Here is a 21,640-nt window from a genome sequence, read left to right on the forward strand (position 1 = left end):
TGGTCCTATGTTACTTGATAATATTAATTGTAATACTAATGAAAATGGGATTGGAAAAGTATTGACTTTATTTAAGAGTCCCATATCTCTTGAGATTGATCGATCACCTTGTTATATTATTGATAAAAGTGAGTTTGGAAGTTTTAATTCCACTATTCTTGAACTTGATAAAAATTATGTGTTTGGAAATCATGAAAAGTATGCTGCATGTGATAGTTATATTGTTGAGTTTGTTCATGAAGCTACTGAAAATTATTATGAGAGAGGAAAATATGGTTGTAGAAATTTTCATGGTACTAATACACCTCTCTATATGCTTGAAATTTTTGAAGTTGTTCTTGTTTTATCTTCTTATGCTTGTCACTTTGTTCTTCATGAATTTATTTGTGTACAAGATTCCTTTGCATAGGAAGCATGTGAGACTTAAATGTGTTTTGAATTTGCTTCTTGATGCTCTCTTTTGCTTCAAATACTATTTCTTGTGAGTGCATCATTTAAAACTGCTGAGCCCATCTTGATGGCTATAAAGAAAGAACTTCTTGGGAGATAACCCATGTGTTATTTTGCTACAGTACTTTGTTTTATATTTGTGTCTTGGAAGTTGTTTACTACTGTAGCAACCTCTCCTTATCTTAGTTTTCTGTTTTGTTGTGCCAAGTGAAGTCTCTAATCGAAGGTTGATACTAGATTTGGATTTCTGCGCAGAAACAGATTTCTATCTGTCACGAATCTGGGCTTATTTCTCTGTAGGAAACTCAGAAAAATCTGCCAATTTACGTGCGTGATCCTCAGATATGTACGCAACTTTCATTAGTTTTGAGTTTTCTTATTTGAGCAACGGAAGTACCATTTTAAAATTCGTGTTTACTGGCTGTTCTGTTTTGGCAGATTCTGTCTCTGTTTTTTGCATTGTCTCTTGTGGACTTTATGTGAGGCTTTCTAGACGTGGAGATCTGTAGCTAATGTTTTATTGAGATCTTGCAATGTGTCACTACAGGACCAAGGTGGATTCAAGTTTTTTGAGTACTAACCCCTCTAATGAAGTTTATGAGAAGTTTGGTGTGAAGGAAGTTTTCAAGGGTCAAGAGAGGAGGATGATATATGATCAAGAAGAGTGAAAAGTCTAAGCTTGGGGATGCCCCCATGGTTCATCCCTGCATATTTCAAGAAGACTCAAGCGTCTAAGCTTGGGGATGCCCAAGGCATCCCCTTCTTCATCAACTTATCAGGTTTCTTCTATTGAAACTATATTTTTATTCGGTCACATCTTATGTGCTTTACTTGGAGCGTCTGTGTATTTTTATTTTTGTTTGTGTTTGAATAAAGATGGATCCTAGCAATCCTTGTTTGGGAGAGAGACACGCTCCGCTTTTTCATATGAACACTTGTTCTTCGTTTTACTTTTAATGTTCAATGATAAAAGTTGGAAGCTACAATACTTATTGGTATATGGTTGGAAATAGAAAATGCCTCATCATGTCTTGGATAATTTGACACTTGGCAATTGTTTTGAGCTCTCAAGTAGATCATGATTAAGTTTTTTCATGTAGTTTAAACCTATTAGTGGAGAACTACCGTAGAGCTTGTTGAAATTGGTTTGCATAATTGATCTCTCTTAGGGTCTAGATATTTTCTGGTAAAAGTGTTTGAGCAACAAGGAAGACAGTGTAGAGTATTATAATGCTTGCAATATGTTCTTATGTAAGTTTTGTTGTACCAGTTCATACTTGTGTTTGCTTCAAACAACCTTGCTAGCCTAAGCCTTGTATCGAGAGGGAATACTTCTCATGCATCCAAAATACTTGAGCCAACCACTATGCCATTTGTGTCCACCATACCTACCTACTATGTGGTATTTCCTGCCATTCCAAAGTAAATTGCTTGAGTGCTACCTTTAAACAATTCAAAATGCTTCTCAATTTGTGTCAATGTTTTATAGCTCATGAGGAAGTATGTGGTGTTTATCTTTCAATCTTGTTGGGCAACTTTCACCAATGGACTAGTGGCTTCATCCGCTTATCCAATAATTTTGCAAAAAGAGCTGGCAATGGGATTCCCAATCCCAAATTAATTAACCAAAATAGACACTCCTCCATGGTATGTGATTGTTGGACGGCACCCGAGGATTCGGTTAGCCATGGCTTGTGTAAGCAAAGGTGGGGAGGAGTGTCATCATAATAAAACTAAAATAAAAGGGCACTCCTTCATGGTATGAGATTGTTGGCAGGCACCCGAGGATTCGGTTAGCCATGGTTTGTGAAAGAAAGGTTGGAAGGAGTGCCACCCAAAAATAAAAATAATTCATGGGAGCCGCTCTTGAAGGTTTGTCTAGCAAGGGGGTTAGAGTGCCCACTACCATTCGTTGACAACAACAAACACCTCTCAAAACTTTACTTTTATGCTCTCTCTATGTTTTCAAAACCAAAGCTCTAGCACAAATATAGCAATCGATGCTTTCCTCTGCGAAGGGCCTTTCTTTTACTTTATGTTGAGTCGAGTTTACCTACTTCTTTCCATCTTAGAAGCAAACACTTGTGTCAACTGTGCATTGATTCTTACATACTTGCTTATTTGCATTCATCATATTACTTTGTGTTGACAAATATCCATGAGATATGCATGTTGAAAGTTGAAAGCAATCGGTGAAACTTATATCTTCCTTTGTGTTGCTTCGATGCCTTTACTTTGAACTTATTGCTTTACGAGTTAACTCTTGCGCAAGACTTTTGATGCTTGTCTTGAAAGTATTATTCATGAAAAGTTTTGCTATATGTTATCTACCTGTTAGCAACTATAGATCATTGCTTTGAGTCACTTCATTCATTTCATATGCTTTGTAATAGTATGATCAAGGTTATGTAAGTAGCATGTCACTACAGAAATTATTCTTTTTATCGTTTACCTGCTCGGGACGAGCGAGAACTAAGCTTGGGGATGCTGATACGTCCCCGACGTATCCATAATTTATGTCGTTCCATGCTTGTTTTATGACAATACTTACATGTTTTGCTTGCACTTTATGATGATTTTATGCGTTTTCCGGAACTAACCTATTAACAAGATGCCACAGTGCCAGTTCTCGTTTTCTGCTGTTTTTGGTTCCGGAAAGGCATGTTCGGGCAATATTCTCGGAATTGGACGAAATCAACGCCAAACCTCCTATTTTTCCCGGAAGGCTCCAGAACACCGAAGAAGAGTCGGAGAGGGGCCAGGGGGCCACCACACCACATGGCGGCGCGGGCCAGACCCTGGCCGCGCTGGCCTAGGGTGTGGCGCCCCCAGGTGCCCCCCTGCGCCGCCTCTTCGCCTATAAAATCCCTTTCGACCTAAAAACACCGGACCACTTGACGAAACTCCAGAAAGACTCCAGGGGCGCCGCCACCATCGCGAAACTCCAATTCGGGGACGAAGTCTCTGTCCCGGCACCTGGCGGGACGGGGAAGTGCCCCGGAAGCCATCTCCATCAACGCCATCGCCTCCATCATGCTCCGTGAGTAGTCCCCCCATGGACTACGGGTTCTAGCTGTAGCTAGTTGGTACTCTCTCCCCCATGTACTTCAATACAATGATCTCATGAGCTGCCTTACATGATTGAGATTCATCTGATGTAATCGGTGTTGTGTTTGTCGGGATCCGATGGATTGTTACATTATGATTGTCTATCCACAAAGTTTATGAAGTTATTGTTGCTTGCAATCTTGTTATGCTTAATGCTTGTCACTAGGGCCCGAGTGGCATGATCTTAGATTTGAGCTCTATAATTATTGCTTAGATTGTATCTACAAGTTGTATGCACATGTCATCTGTCCGGAACCAAAGGCCCCGAAGTGACGAAATCGGGACAACCGGAGGGGATGGCGGTGATGTGAGGGACACATGTTTTCACGGAGTGTTAATGCTTTGCTCCGGTGCTCTATTAAAAGGAGTACCTTAATATCCGAGTAGTTTCCCTTGAGGCCCGGCTGCCACCGGCTGGTAGGACAATAGATGTTGTGCAAGTTTCTCATTGCGAGCACGTACGACTATAATTGGAAAACATGCCTACATGATTAATGAATTGATGTTCTTTCTTAATGCCTTATCAATCCTATCAATTGCCCAATTGTAATTTGTTCACCCAACACTTGTTATTGGAGAGTTACCACTAGTGTAGATAGCTGGGAACCCCGGTCCATCTCTTATCATCATATACTCGTTCTACATGTCATTGGAAGTAGTATCAACTATTTTCCGGTGCCATTGCTCTCATATTGCTATTACTGCTGCTCGTGTTACTCGTTACTACTGCTCTCATATTATCGCTACTTTCACATCACCCTCGTTACTAGTGCTTTTCCAGGTGCAGCTGAATTGACAACTCAGTTGTTAAGGCTTATAAGTATTCTTTAGCTCCCCTTGTGTCGAATCAATAAATTTGGGTTCTACTTCCCTCGAAGACTGTTGCGATCCCCTATACTTGTGGGTTATCAATCCTCCTCGGAAATACCGGCAGCACGACGGCGTGGTGGCGGTGTGATACGCGTGAAGCACACGTCCGTTGGGAACCCCAAGTGGAAGGTATGATGCGTATAGAAGCAAGTTTCCCTCAGTATGAAACCAAGGTTATCGAACCAGTAGGAGCCAAGAAGCACGTGAAGCTTGTTGGTGGAGGAGTGTAGTGCGGCGCAACACCAGTGAAACCGGCGCCAACGTGGAACCTGCACAACACAATCAATATACTTTGCCCCAATGTAACAGTGAGGCTGTCAATGTCACCGGCTTGCTCAAAACAAAGGATTAAACGTATCGAGTGGAAGATGGTGTTTGTTTGCAAAGAACAGTAAGAATAATGATTGCAGTAGAATGTATTCAGATGTAAAAGAATGGACCGGGGTCCACAGTTCACTAGTGGTGTCTCTCCAATAAGATAACTAACAGGCTGGGTGAACAAATTACAGGTGGGCAATTGACAAATCAAGATTCAATACATATCAACGATGATTACTATGTGATTTAATCAGGGCATTACGACAAAGTACATAGACCGCTATCCAGCATGAATCTATGCCTAAATAATCCACCTTCGGGTTAGCATCCGCACCCCCTCCAGTATTAAGTTGTAAACAACATATAATTGCATTAAGTATGGTGCGTAATGTAATAAACACAAATATCCTTAGACAAAGCATCAATGTTTTATCCCTAGTAGCAACAGCACATCCACAACCTTAGAACCTCATCGTCACGATCCCAGATTTAATGGAGGCATGAAGCCACTATCGAGCATAATTACCCCCTCTTGGAGTTACAAGTATCAACTTGGCCAGAGCCTCTACTAGCAACGGAGAGCATGCAAGAACATAAACAACACATATATGATAGATTGATAATCAACTTAACATAGTATTCTAGATTCATCGGATCCCACCAAACACAACATGTAGCATTACAAATAGATGATCTTGATCATGTTAGGCAGCTCACAAGATCTATACAATGATAGCACAAGCGGAGAAGACAACCATCTAGCTACTGCTATGGACCCATAGTCCAAGGATGAACTACTCACGCATCAATCCGGAGGCGGGCATGATGATGTAGAGCCCCTCCGGTGATGATTCCCCTCTCCGGCAGGGTGCCGGAGGCGATCTACTGAATCCCCCGAGATGGGATTGGCGGCGGCGTCTCTGGAAGGTTTTCCGTATCGTGGCTCTCGGTACAGGGGTATTCGCGACGAAGGCTTTAAGTAGGCGGAAGGGCAACGCAGGGGGGCACACGAGGGCCCCACACAACAGGGTCGCGCGGCCAGGGGCCAGGCCGCGCCTCCCTAGTGTGTCGGCGCCTCGTGGCCCCACTTCCTTTCCCCCTCGGTCTTCTGGAAGCTTCGTGTAAAAATAGGACCCTGGGCGTTGATTTCGTCCAATTCGGAGAATATTTCCTTACTAGGATTTCTGAAACCAAAAACAGCAGAAAACAGCAATTGGCGCTTTGGCATCTTGTTAATAGGTTAGTGCCGGAAAATGTATAATAATGCTATAAAGTATGTATAAAACATTCAAGTATTGTCATAAAAGTAGCATGGAACATAAGAAATTATAGATACGTTTGAGACATATCAAGCATCCCCAAGCTTAGTTCCTACTCGTCCTCGAGTAGGTAAACGATAACACAAATAATTTCTGAAGTGACATGCTACCAACATAATCTTGATCAACATTATTGTAAAGCATATGAGATGAATGGAGTGATCTGAACAAAAGATTGCTAACAAAGATAATGACTAAACAAATGAATCATATAGCAAAACTTTTCATGAATAGTACTTTCAAGACAAGTATCAACAAGACTTGCATAAGAGCTAACTCATAAGCAATAAATTTAAAGTAGAATGCATTGAAGCAACACAAAGGATGATGAAGTTTCAGCGGTTGCTTTCAACTTGTAACATATATATCTCATGTATATTTGTCAACATAGAGTATTATAACAAGTGCAATAAGTAAACATGTAAGAATCAATGCACACAGTTAACACAAGTGTTTGCTTCTAAGATAGAAAGAAGTGGGTAAACTGACTCAACATAAAGTAAAAGAATGGCCCTTCGCAGAGGGAAGCATCGATTACTATTTTTGTGCTAGAGCTTTTGTTTTGAAAACATAGAAACAATTTTGTCAACGGTAGTAATAATTCATATGTGCTGTTCATAATACTTCCTACAAGTTGCAAGTCTCATGCATAGAGTACTAATAGTGCTCGCACCTTGTCCTAATCAGCTCGGATAACACGGATTATCATCACATGACATATGTTTCAACCAAGTGTCACAAAGGGGTACCTCTATGCCGCATGTACAAAGGTCTAAGGAGAAAGCACGCATTGGATTTCTTGCTTTTGATTATTCTCAACTTAGACATCCATACCGGGACAACATAGACAACAGATAATGGACTCCTCTTTTAATGCTTAAGCATTCAACAACAAATAATATTCTCATAAGAGATTGAGGTTGTATGTCCAAACTGAAACTTCCACCATGATACATGGCTTTAGTTGGCTTGACAAAGGATTAATTTGTCAATGCCTACAGATTGTAGACTAGGGTTTTGCTAGAAGTAGAGGGCAAGTAGATCTCGAAGGTTTCAGCCGAAAAGTACTCGTCGATTATGAAAACTAGGGTTCTGTTGACAATAGATTCGATCCTCTCTTCTTCCCTCGACTCCCCCTTATATAGAGGGTGGAGCCGAGGGTTTCATAATACACAAGTTACAGAGTTCGGGAGGGTTTCGTACCCAACCCGTAAGATTACAAATCTCTATCTTTCCTAATACAATCTATCTTTCCCTAACACTAAATGGGCTTCCAAGTCTTCTTATTTTTCGAGTCCTGGGCCTTTAGTAAACCCCGGGTACCATCTTTGGCAGGCCCATTGGGGATGCCTATGTCAGTAGCCCCCGAGATTTTTCTTTAATCGAAGAATCAGGGAAAATCTCCAATTTTACTCATTACATAATCTTTCGATATGCAAATATTATTTTGTACGGGGATATCGGTAGTTGGGGCTAGTTCATCCGACGGATCAGGTACTAGTTAACTGCTCTAGTGGCAATCCGCAAAAACCTACTTCAAGATCACGTCCCCGGACATGATCTCGGGATACTGGTGTAAACTTCGACAGGTGCCGCTTAAGGCCTTACCATTATGTCGAGTCCCAGTCATATTTTATCGGGTACCTAACGCGTCCGTTAGGATTGTTCTTCGTATCTGTTGATACGGAAAAAAGTAGCAATCCGCCATCAGAGACGGTGCCACGCCGCTCAGAACGGATCTGGGGTCTTACCTTCGCAAAGTTTTGCGGCATTCAGAGATTTATTCGTGACTTATAGCGCTCTGAGAATATATTGTCGAGTGCTTTTCGGCTGTTGGAATAGCATATTTTATCGAGTCATATTTGATGACTTATTTTGTCTTCCCGATGGGAGTATATGTAGAGTTATATGTGTAACTCGGAATATACTCACTTCTGTTTCTTTATTTTGATCAAAATTCATCGGGCACGCGAACAGCGTTCCCGATGGGAGTAGCCCCCGAGGCTACAGCCAAGAACTTGTGCTTGGGTGTAGGCTCCACAGATTAATATCCTCTGCCGCTATATTTGTAATCCTTCTCAATATTTTTATATCTATCGGGTGCGCGACAAGCGCTCCCGATGAGAGTAGCCCCCGAGGCTATGAACAAATGCTTGCATTTGGTCATAGGCTCTCGCCATTTCTATCTTGTCATATTGGAAGTTTTCTATTTTTCCAAAGTAGCCCCCGAGCGATTGGGCAAAAACTTGTTATTTGATCAAAGGCTCTCGAAATAATCTTGCGTTGTCGATATTCTCGCCCGGCTTCTTAGTCGAGTTTTTCTCTTACCACAATGACGTCATTGCTGATGATAGCCACGATTTCTGTATTGGAAACATGCGAAAACAGCTCCTCTCACTGCCTTGTGGGTCCAAATTCCCCATCTGATTGACACGTCGTGCAAGTGGGGGACACACGTCCTCCACTTTTCCTGGCGCACGCACTGTGCCGTCTGTCGTTTCTTTTCTCAGTGAAAATCCCTTTTTACCCCTTGTCCACGTATAATCCATCTGCGCCACAATTTTTCTATCCAACGGTTGCATCGATTCACCGCACCTCTATTTAATTCCATCATCTTCTACCTCTGTCACTTTCGCTCGCGCCGCCCATATGTTCTTCCTCTGCAAAAGCTTTCCAACGCGCCCCAAAATTTCTTGTGCTCCCCCGCTCGCGCGCTCGTTGCTTCCACTCTTGTTGATGCCACCGCGCAAACTCACCAAGCACAACGCGCCCAAAGCAAAAATGGCAGCTGAAGATCTAGGAAACTTGGAGTGGGAGAGATCCAAGATCTCCCAGCAGGATATCAATATGCTGAAGAAGCTTGGCATCAGCGGGAAGCAAGATGCGATTTGCTTCCCCAAGGAAGAAAGCTACCCAGCTCCACCGATGCAATATCGGGTTAGTTTTGTCGACCATCTTATTCGTGGTCTTTCCACCCCTATCCATGACTTCCTTCGTGGGTTGCTGTTCATGTATGGACTGCAACTTCACCATCTCACTCCCAATTCCATTCTCCATATTGCTATTTTTATCACATTGTGTGAATCTTTCCTTGGTGTCTGATACGTCTCCAACGTATCGATAATTTCTTATGTTCCATGCTACATTATTGATGATATCTACATGTTTTACACACATTATATGTCGTATTTACGCATTTTCTGGAACTAACCTATTAACAAGATGCCGAAGAGCCGATTCTGTTGTTCTGCTGTTTTTGGTTTCGAAATCCTAGTAACGAAATATTCTCGGAATTGGACGAAATCAACGCCCAGGTTCCTATTTTGCCCGGAAGCATCCAGAACACCCGAGAGTCGCCAGAGGGAGGCCACGTGGGGCCCACACATGGTGGCGGCGCGGCCCAGGCCCGGCCGCGCCGCCCTAGTGTCTGGTGGCCCCAGACCCCCTCTGACCTTGCCCTTTCGCCTACTTAAAGCCTCCGTCGCGAAACCCCCAGTACCGAGAGCCACGATACGGAAAACCTTCCAGAGACGCCGCCGCCGCGAATCCCATCTCGGGGGATTCAGGAGATCGCCTCCGGCACCTCGCCGGAGAGGGATTCATCTCCCGGAGGACTCTTCATCGCCATGATCGCCTCCGGAGTGATGAGTGAGTAGTTCACCCCTGGACTATGGGTCCATAGCAGTAGCTAGATGGTCGTCTTCTCCTAATTGTGTTTCATTGTTGGATCTTGTGAGCTGCCTAACATGATCAAGATCATCTATCTGTAATACTATATGTTGTGTTTGTCGGGATCCGATGGATAGAGAATACTATGTTATGGTGATTATCAATCTATTACTTATGTGTTGTTTATGATCTTGCATGCTCTCCGTTACTAGTAGAGGCTCGGCCAAGTTTTTACTCTTAACTCCAAGAGGGAGTATTTATGCTCGATAGTGTGTTCATGCCTTCATTGATACCGGGACGGTGACCGAAAGTTCTAAGGTTGTGATGTGCTTGTTGCCACTAGGGATAAAACATTGATTCTATGTCTAAGGATGTAGTTGTCGATTACATTACGCACCATACTTAATGCAATTGTCTGTTGCTTTGCAACTTAATACTGAATGGGGTTCGGATGATAACCTGAAGGTGGACTTTTTAGGCATAGATGCAGTTGGATGGCGGTCTATGTAGTTTGTCGTAATGCCCAATTAAATCTCACTATATTTATCATATCATGTATATGCATTGTTATGCCCTTTTCTATTTGTCAATTGCCCGACTGTAATTTGTTCACCCAACATGCTTTTATCTTATGGGAGAGACACCTCTAGTGAACTGTGGACCCCGGTCCTATTCTTTACATCGCATACAATCTATCGCAATACTTGTTTTACTATTTTTTTGCAAACAATCATCTTCCACACAATACGGTTAATCCTTTGTTACGGCAAGCCGGTGAGATTGACAACCTCACCTGTTTCGTTGGGGCAAAGTACTTTGGTTGTGTTGTGCAGGTTCCACGTTGGCGCCGGAATCCCTGGTGTTGCGCCGCACTACATTTCGCCACCATCAACCTTCAACGTGCTTCTTGGCTCCTCCTGGTTCGATTAAACCTTGGTTTCTTTCTGGGGGAAAACTTGCTGTTGTGCGCATCATACCTTCCTCTTGGGGTTCCCAACGAACGTGTGAGTTACACGCCATCAAGCTCTTTTTCTGGCGCCGTTGCCGGGGAGATCAAGACACGCCTGCAAGGGGAGTCTCCACTTCTCAATCTCTTTACTTTGTTTTTGTCTTGCTTTATTTTATTTACTACTTTGTTTGCTGCACCTAAACAAAACACACAAAAATTAGTTGCTAGTTTTACTTTATTTATTGTCTTGCTCTCTATATCAAAAACACAAAAAAATTAGTTACTTGCATTCAGTTTACTTTTGTTATCATGTCTAGTTCTGTACTTGTTACTTCTTCACCTAAGGAATTAGTTTTTACTTTTAAACAAGGGGATGAGGAAAGTTTTAAAGATGCTTGGTCCAGGATTTTTACTTCTTATCGTAAAACTGAACCTCAAATGACTCTAAGTTTGCTCCTTAGTAATTTTTATTTTGGTCTTATGATTCGCTATAGATATGCCTTGGATGCTCTAGTGGGAGGAGATTTCCTTCATTGTAATGGGGATCAAGCTTTTAATGCCATAAAGAAGTTGGTTGCATCACATGATTCAGCTAATAACTTTGATTCAGCCCTTATTAGCATTTATAATAGATTAAACACCCTTGAAACAAGTGCATCTCGCCTAAATGAAAATTATGGATATATTCGTAACCCTCTTGATCAAGTTTTAGTGAACTCTGAACCTTCATTGTGGAATCCTACTATTAAAATTGTCATAGGTAATCAAACTCTTCATGCTAATTGTGATATTATGACTCGAATTCTGCCTAATGCCTAAGAGTATTCATAAATCATTGAAACTTTGGGAATTCGCTGAAGGGGGAGAAGGAATAACTCTTATTGATAACTCTGTTATAATTCCTAAAGGGATAGCTGCGGGTGTGCATACAACCATTCTTGGGAGAACAATATCCATTGATTACCTTGTCATTGAATGCGCAGAAACAGGACAAATCACACTCGGAAGATCCCTGCTGAAACTATTGGGAGCAGTCATAGACGTGAGAGAAGGCACCTTAAAATTCACCTCTACACCCGGGGGTAGCCATATATTCCCTAAGCCAAAGAGTAAGAAAGAGGACAAGAAAGGTATGGAACACTTCCCTAGAAAGAGAATGAAGTTGCCTTTTGATTCTATTATTAGAACAAGTTATGATGTTGATGCTTCTACTCTTGATGTTACTTGATTTGCACTTTCTGCGCCTAGCTGAAAGGCGTTAAAGAAAAGCGCTTATGGGAGACAACCCATGTTTTTACTACAGTACTTTGTTTTATATTTGAGTCTTGGAAGTTGTTTACTACTGTAGCAACCTCTCCTTATCATGTTTTTGTGCCAAGTAAAGTTTCTATGTTAAAGTTGATGTTATATTTGGGATCGCTGCGCAGAAACAGCATTGTTGTCTGTCACGAATTCTGGCACAAGTCTCTGTAGAAAATTTTAAAAAATCTGCCAATTTACGAGCATGATCCTCAGATATGTACGCAACTTTCATTAGTTTTGAGTTTTTCCATTTGAGCAAGTCTGGTGCCATTTTAAAATTCGTCTTTACGAACTGTTCTGTTTTTGACAGATTCTGCCTTTTATTTCGCATTGCCGTATTTGCTATATTGAATGAATTTCTTTGATCCACTAATGTCCAGTAACTTTGTGCAATGTCCAGAAGTGTAAAGAATGATTGTGTCACCTCTGAATATGTGAATTATTAATTGTGCACTAACCCTCTAATGAGTTTGCTTGAAGTTTGGTGTGAAGGAAGTTTTCAAGGGTCAAGAGAGGAGTATGATATACTATGATCAAGAGGAGTGAAAGCTCTAAGCTTGGGGATGCCCCCGTGGTTCATCCCTGCATATTTTAAGAAGACTCAAGCGTCTAAGCTTGGGGATGCCCAAGGCATCCCCTTCTTCATCGACAACATCATCAGGTTCCTCCCCTGAAACTATATTTTTATTCAGTCACATCTTGTGTTCTTTGCTTGGAGCGTCGATTTGTTTTTGTTTTTGTTTTTGTTTGAATAAGATGGATCCTAGCATTCACTTTGTGGGAGAGAGACACGCTTCGCTGTTGCATATGGACAAATATGTCCTTAGGCTTTACTCATAATGTTCATGGCGAAGTTTCTTCTTCGTTAAATTGTTATATGGTTAGAATTGGAAAATGCTACATGTAGTAATTCTAAAATGTCTTGGATAATGTGATACTTTGCAATTGTTGTGCTCATGTTTAAGCTCTTGCATCATATACTTTGCACCCATTAATGAAGAAATACATAGAGCTTGCTAAAGTTTGGTTTGCATATTTGATCTCTCTAAGGTCTAGATAATTCTAGTATTGAGTTTTGAACAACAAGGAAGACGGTGTAGAGTCTTATAATGTTTACAATATGTCTTTTATGTGAGTTTTGCTGCATCGGTTCATCCTTGAGTTTGCTTCAAATAACCTTGCTAGCCTAAACCTTGTATCGAGAGGGAATACTTCTCATGCATCCAAAATCCTTGAGCCAACCACTATGCCATTTGTGTCCACCATACCTACCTACTACATGGTATTTCTCCGCCATTCCAAAGTAAATTTCTTGAGTGCTACCTTTAAAATTCCATCATTCGCCTTTGCAATATATAGCTCATGGGACAAAATAGCCTTAAAAACTATTGTAGTATTGAATATGTACTTATGCACTTTATCTTTTATTAAGTTGCTTGTTGTGCGATAACCATGCTTCTGGGGACGCCATCAACTATTCTTTGTTGAATATCATGTGAGTTGCTATGCATGTCCGTCTTGTCTCGAAGTAAGAGAGATCTACCACCTTAATGGTTGGAGCATGCATATTGTTAGAGAAGAACATTGGGCCACTAACTAAAGCCATGAATCATGGTGGAAGTTTCAGTTTTGGACATATATCCTCAATCTCATATGAGAATAATAATTGTTGTCACATGCTTATGCATTAAAGAGGAGTCCATTATCTGTTGTCCATGTTGTCACGGTATGGATGTCTAAGTTGAGAATAATCAAAAGCGAGAAATCCAAAATGCGAGCTTTCTCCTTAGACCTTTGTACAGGCGGCATGGAGGTACCCCTTTGTGACACTTGGTTGAAACATGTGCATTGCGAAGATCCGGTAGTCCAAGCTAAGTAGGACAAGTTGCGGGCACTATTAGTATACTATGCATGAGGCTTGCAACTTGTAAGATATAATTTACATAACTCATATGCTTTATTACTACCATTGACAAAATTGTTTCATGTTTTCAAAATAAAAGCTCTAGCACAAATACAAGCAATCGATGCTTTCCTCTTTGAAGGACCTTTCTTTTACTTTTATTGTTGAGTCAGTTTACCTATCTCTCTCCACCTTAAGAAGCAAACACTTGTGTGAACTGTGCATTGATTCCTACATACTTGCATATTGCACTTGTTATATTACTTTATATTGACAATATCCATGAGATATACATGTTATAAGTTGAAAGCAACCACTGAAACTTAATCTTCCTTTGTGTTGCTTCAATACCTTTACTTTGATTTATTGCTTTATGAGTTAACTCTTATGCAAGACTTATTGATGCTTGTCTTGAAGTACTATTCATGAAAAGTCTTTGCTTTATGATTCAGTTGTTTACTCATGTCATTACCATTGTTTTGATCGCTGCATTCATTACATATGTTTACAAATAGTATGATCAAGATTATGATGGCATGTCACTTCAGAAATTATCTTTGTTATCGTTTTACTCGCTCGGGACGAGCGGAACTAAGCTTGGGGATGCTGATACGTCTCCAACGTATCGATAATTTCTTATGTTCCATGCTACATTATTGATGATATCTACATGTTTTACACACATTATATGTCGTATTTACGCATTTTCTGGAACTAACCTATTAACAAGATGCCGAAGAGCCGATTCTGTTGTTTCTCGCTGTTTTTGGTTTCGAAATCCTAGTAACGAAATATTCTCGGAATTGGACGAAATCAACGCCCGGGTTCCTATTTTGCCCGGAAGCATCCAGAACACCGAGAGTCGCCGGAGGTAGGCCACGTGGGGCCCACACATGGTGGCGGCGCGGCCCGAGCCCCGGCCGCGCCGCCCTAGTGTCGGTGGCCCCGGACCCCTCTCGACCTTGCCCTTTCGCCTACTTAAAGCCTCCGTCGCGAAACCCCCGATGCCGAGAGGCACGATACGGAAAACCTTCCGGAGACGCCGCCGCCGCGAATCCCATCTCGGGGGATTCAGGAGATCGCCTCCGGCACCCTGCCGGAGAGGGGATTCATCTCCCGGAGGACTCTTCATCGCCATGATCGCCTCCGGAGTGATGAGTGAGTAGTTCACCCCTGGACTACGGGTCCATAGCAGTAGCTAGATGGTCGTCTTCTCCTAATTGTGCTTCATTGTTGGATCTTGTGAGCTGCCTAACATGATCAAGATCATCTATCTGTAATACTATATGTTGTGTTTGTCGGGATCCGATGGATAGAGAATACTATGTTATGGTGATTATCAATCTATTACTTATGTGTTGTTTATGATCTTGCATGCTCTCCGTTACTAGTAGAGGCTCGGCCAAGTTTTTACTCTTAACTCCAAGAGGGAGTATTTATGCTCGATAGTGTGTTCATGCCTTCATTGATACCTGGGACAGTGACCGAAAGTTCTAAGGTTGTGATGTGCTGTTGCCACTAGGGATAAAACATTGATTCTATGTCTAAGGATGTAGTTGTCGATTACATTACGCACCATACTTAATGCAATTGTCTCGTTGCTTTGCAACTTAATACCGAATGGGGTTCGGATGATAACCTCGAAGGTGGACTTTTTAGGCATAGATGCAGTTGGATGGCGGTCTATGTACTTTGTCGTAATGCCCAATTAAATCTCACTATATTTATCATATCATGTATATGCATTGTTATGCCCTTTTCTATTTGTCAATTGCCCGACTGTAATTTGTTCACCCAACATGCTTTTATCTTATGGGAGAGACACCTCTAGTGAACTGTGGACCCCGGTCCTATTCTTTACATCGCATACAATCTACCGCAATACTTGTTTTACTATTTTCTGCAAACAATCATCTTCCACACAATACGGTTAATCCTTTGTTACAGCAAGCCGGTGAGATTGACAACCTCACTGTTTCGTTGGGGCAAAGTACTTTGGTTATGTTGTGCAGGTTCCACGTTGGCGCCGGAATCCCTGGTGTTGCGCCGCACTACATTTCGCCACCATCAACCTTCAACGTGCTTCTTGGCTCCTCCTGGTTCGATTAAACCTTGGTTTCTTTCTGAGGGAAAACTTGCTGCTGTGCGCATCATACCTTCCTCTTGGGGTTCCCAACGAACGTGTGAGTTACACGCCATTGGTGTCCAACCCAATTGGTCTCTTTGGAAACGTATCTTCTTCTGTCGCCGTAACGGTTCTCCCAACGTCGCCTACAACATAGGTGGCGTTGTAATCTGTGTCCGTCCTGACGTTGAATATTTCGACGTTAAATTCCCTGATTCTGTTCAAGGATGGCGCAAGAAATGGTTATACATCCGTGAGGAAAACCACGGCTCTGTAGAGGACAACATTCCTCCTTTTGATGGTGCCGAAAAAATCTGTCATCGCCGATCTTGGGATGCCGATGCTACCGACGCAGAAAAAGCGGCGACAGAGGCCCTGATGAGACGGATCCACGAGCTTCAAAATACTCGAGGACAAGAGTTATCAGGTGTCCAAATCACGGCATACTTCCTTAGGATTAGGGTGCAGCCTCTTCAAGCTCGCAAAAATCCCCTTTGGATGTATGCTGGCGAAAAGGATGTGGATCGCTTGTCGGTTGACTTGTCTGTCAATGACTTGGCGAAACTTGTCCGAAAAATTTCGTCGCTGAGCAAGAAAGACAATGTCCCGACGTCTTGCGGTGTGACGCCATACAGCGCCAGCAACGCACTCCCACAGGTAATTTTTTTGTTCATGTCTTTGCTTTACTTCTATCCTTTTTTCATCATACACTGCATACCGACATTTTTCCTGTTTTTTGGGATAGAACCACGTGACGGCGTCGCCTCTTCCTCCCCTTCCCGAAGGTGGAGAAGTTGAAGAAAGGGCCGTTGTCACTGACGAGAACCAGGCTACATCTCGCCCTGAGAGTGAAGCCGTAATTTCTCGAAAACCTGCGGTATCCTCTGAAAAGGACGCCGAGGCTGAAGCAACTTCTTCGACACGCTCTCCTCCTTCAGCTGCTTCTCCCAGGAACAAAAGGAAAAGAGATGAGGCTGTCGACACCGGTACCTCCAAAGCCGGTGCTTCCTGTGCTGAAAAAACTGCACCCAATGCCGAGGAAGAGACTTTCTATCTTTATGATGCTGCTCTTGTCAGCTCGTGAGTTCTTTGAAATTGCTATGTACTGCATTTTTCCCTTTGTCGATGCTTTTTTGAAATTGCTATTTTATCTTGTCGCTATATTTATTGCAGTGACGAGGAAGAGGAAGATGCACCTATTGACGAGACTGCTCGAACGAGCACGTCTCGTACTTTAGTTGTCTCAGAAGCTCGTCCTGATGGCGACGAAACTTCACCTCCTCCACAAAACCCTGAACGTTCAGCACCAGCTGTAAGCCCCCGAGCTCCTTCCCCGAAGAGAGCCAGGGTGGAATCATCCAAGGAACCAACCCTATTAGCTGGTTGTTCCTCGACTCCCTTGATGGAAGAGGTAAATTGTTCTTGTTTATCCTGTATTGACTTTTTGTTTTGAATTTCCCTCTTTTGCTCTTTGATGTCGACTTTTTCTTCTTCCTATATTGACCCTTTTTGCACGGTAATCTCTTCAGCCTTTATGAAAGAGCTCGTCCGCTTCGGTACCCAATTTATCGGGTACCGCGATTATGCCGGCGAACTTGAAGGTACCTACTTGCTCTGTCCATCTTTCCTTGTCGAGTATCCTTGTCACTATTTTGTGTTGCAATGCTTATCTGTCTTATGTTGGCAGAGAAACTGGCAGAAGCCAACAAACATGCTGACGCCCTCGCTATTGAGTTAGAGCAAAGCGAGAGTGCGCACACGAAAACCGTCGAGGATCTTCAAAAAAGACTCGACGATGCAAAAAGGGCTCTAGAAGAAAATGTAACTCAACATTCTGCTCGAGAAGAAGAGATCCTCAGTCGACTAGAAACGCAGAGTCGACGTTTTGTTAGTAAGTCTTCACCCCCTTGCTGCTTTCTCGCGTCGTGTTTTGGCTTCCCCCCTTTTTTTCCTTTTGATAATCCTCTTTTTTTATGCTTTAAGCAGGAAGAACACACCAAGAGTACGAGCTGGAAAATCCTGAAGATGACGAGCTTCTGGACGCGCTTTCTCTCCTGGAAATCCATGGTACGGAAGCTCGTAACGGACTAGCTGAAGCTGAGGCTGGACTGTCGCGGCTTTTCCCATATTTCTTCCATAAAAAGGAGGAACCCGCAGTTTTCCTTGATCTCGCCAAGTGCTTCACTGGAAATGAAGACCTTGGACTCCAACTTCGTCAAGAAGGACTAAAGGTTGGCGTCGAAGGTACAATGGCGTTGATTGCAGAGAGTCAACAACAAGTCGACTGGTCGAGAGTTGGCGACACGGGGAAAATCGAAACGAAGAAGTGGCAGTCGCTAATTAAAGCGGCGAAGCCCAATTCAAAGAAGATCCTCGCCACTCTTGGATATAAGCCAGCACCTGCTCCAAGTTCTGCAAAGCCGGAGGTCAAGTAGACCACTTTTGCTTTTTCCTTTTAGTTTGTCTCTCCTTTTGGCATTGTCGCCGTAGTGTTCTTTGGCGATGATTGCTTCAGTGATTCTCTAGGGGTCCTTCTTTTGTAATAGACATGTATATATTTTGAGAATGAATGAAAATCTCTCTTTGTTCTATGATTGATGTCGAAATCTTTGTTTTCAGTTGATTTTTGACAACTATACTTCAACTCCTGGTCCCTCCGAGGTTTTTCCTTCGTCTCATTCGAAGAAAACCACTGTCGCTGTCGATTTTATTGAAGATTCTTTGAATAAAAACATTGCGCAAGATTGGGAAGAACTTCGACAACAGCTTCAGTCCACGAAAAAACAGTCACTTATGCTCATGGAACAATCTCGCAAATCTTCTGAGAGGGAAAAAATTGCACTCCAACAAGCTCAGGATGTTGTAGCTGAAAAGGATTCCGCCATTGCTGAAGCTGCTGCGGCTACTTCTCGAGAGAATTTTATGCTTCAGCTGCTGACGGATGCTAGCTTGGATATGGCAGGTGCGCTTCATTATCTTTGTCGTGCTTTATTTTTCTTTTTTGCTTGCCTCTTCATTGCCCGCTAATTCTTCCAAAAATAGGTTCTTTCTTGGATGCTACAACTGAAGATGAGCGTGTCGAGGCTCGATCCAATGTACTTCTGAAACTTGCGCATGATCATGGTTCGAATTTTTGGGGCACGCCTGAACGGACTCGCCAAATTGTTAGGTTTCAGGATCGTGCCCTCCAGGTTCGCGATTATCTCGACTTCTGTACAAGGACTTTGTCTCTGGTTTATGGCACCATGTTTCCTCGCAATAAAATGCCGGAGACTCTTCCTGCTTTAATGGACAAATTTCGGGATGCTCCTCGAATCCACGGCTTTGTGCGAGCCCAATTAGCTGCTGGCGCAAGGTTTGTTATGATCATGATTAAAATCTGCTACCCGAAGTTAGACGTGGGTCAAGTTGTTCCAAAGTGCTTGGCCAAGATGGCGAAGAGGAGGAAAAACTTCAGCAAATATGACGACGTTGTGACCCCTGTTGCCGAAGATATGATGGATAAACTTCTTCGGATGGACTCTGAATTCTTCGTGAAGGGTAGCTACGCTGAGCATAACACTCGTGCTATAAATAATGAGCGGTTGACAATAGATAATATACTGGGCAACCCTTGAAGATAGGTTATTCCGAGAATTGTATCTCGTGTATGTAATCTGTATTGTAAAGTCACTATATTTTTATTTTCAACGCCGAGCCCCCGGGCGTTTTGTTAGTGATATTTTTGTTTTATAATGCGAGGTTGTCCCAAGGCAAAATAAATTATACTGTGTACTATTTTTGTGGGTACGAGCTCCCGAACTGTATTTTGGCGAGGTATTTTATACCAAGTTGAGATGTTTTTGCGAGTTGTATTTTGTCGGCACTGTGTATATATATATTGTATCTTCTAGGGGGAAGCCCCCGAGTCTGTCGAAAAGATATATAATTCCACTATCTTTATTATATTTCAGCACCGCGAGCCCGCCTCATTAAAAACCTTTCCCGGCCCCACTCGGTGCCCCGAAAAAGAAAAAGAGTGCGTCTGAAAACTCGCGGGCGTTTCAGTACATTGTATGTTTACAGAGGAGACTATATTTCGGCATCTAAGCGTAAAAACGCCTGAGCTGCGCCACGTTCCAAGGATTTGGCTCGGCAATCCCCGTCTTCTTGTCCTTGATTATGTATGCTCCTCCTTCGATTACTTCTGAGACGATGTAAGGTCCAAGCCATGGTGACTCGAGTTTTTCATGACTTTTTTGATTGAGTCGTAAAACCAAGTCTCCAACTTGAAAAGATCGTGGTCACAATCGTCGGTTGTGGTAGTTTTTCAGGTCCTGTTGGTATTTGGCGACTCGTGATTATACTTCGTCTCGAGCCTCATCAAGTACGTCGACATCATCATCCAAAGCTTTTCTCGAAGTTTCTTCATCATATTCTGTAACTCTTGGAGAATCATGTTCTATTTCTATCGGCAGGACTACTTCGGCTCCATGGACCAGGAAAAACGGCGTCTCCTGCGTCGCCGTGTTTGGTGTTGTTCGAATACTCCACAACACGCTTGGCAGCTCCTCTGGCCAAGTATGCCAAGCTTTTTCCAATGGTCCCAACAGGCGCTTCTTGATACCATTGCAGATGATGCCATTGGCCTTCTCGACTTGACCGTTGGTCTGTGGATGTGCGACAGACGCAAAACTCAGTTTGATGCCCACTTCTGCACAATATGCTTTGAACTCCTTGGACGTAAAGTTACTGCCGTTGTTTGTGACGATGCTATGAGGGACTCCAAATCGAAAGACGATGCTTTTCACAAACTTGATTGCCGACGCGCCGTCCGGTGAATTTATCGGCTTTGCTTCTATCCATTTAGTAAATTTGTCGACAGCAACGAGCATATACTCATATCCTCCTGGCGAAGCTTTGTGTAGTTTGCCCACCATATCGAGACCCCATTGAGCGAAGGGCCAAGACAATGGGGTTAGCATCAGTTCTGCTGCCGGCGAGTGAGGTTTGGCGGCAAATCTTTGGCACGCATCGCAAGTTCGCACTATTTCCTTCGCGTCCTCAATTGCTGTTAACCAATAAAATCCTACCATGAAGACTTTGGCCGCAATAGCTCGACTGCTTGCATGATGCCCGTATATTCCTTCGTGTACATCTTTCAGGATTATTCTTCCTTCTTCGGGTGTGACGCACCTTTGTAGCACTCCCGAAATACTTCGCTTATACAACTCCCCTTTTATCACAGTGAAAGCCTTAGATCGTCTAATTACTCGCCTCGCTTCGACTGGATCGTCGGGTATTGCTTTCCTTAGGATGTATGATATGTACGCCTGCATCCATGGAATTTGCACCATCATAACTAGCTCCTGTTCCTCTTCTTCTTCCAATGATTCTTCTGTAACACTCGAGGGTTTTCCTTCCTTCTCCTTCTTCTTTGGTTTCATTGGCTTTGTTGACCTCTCGCTTATTTCTTCCCGGAACACGCCTGGAGGAATTGCGAGACATTGCGACCCGATGTTTGCAAGAACGTCGGCTTCATCATTGCTCAATCTGCTAATGTGATTTACCTCGCATCCATCAAACAGCTTTTCTAGCTCGTTATACATCTCCTTGTATGCTATCATACTTTCGTTGACTGCATCACA

Source organism: Lolium rigidum, chromosome 6 (genome assembly GCF_022539505.1).
Source record: "Lolium rigidum isolate FL_2022 chromosome 6, APGP_CSIRO_Lrig_0.1, whole genome shotgun sequence".
Classification (NCBI taxonomy): domain Eukaryota; kingdom Viridiplantae; phylum Streptophyta; class Magnoliopsida; order Poales; family Poaceae; genus Lolium; species Lolium rigidum.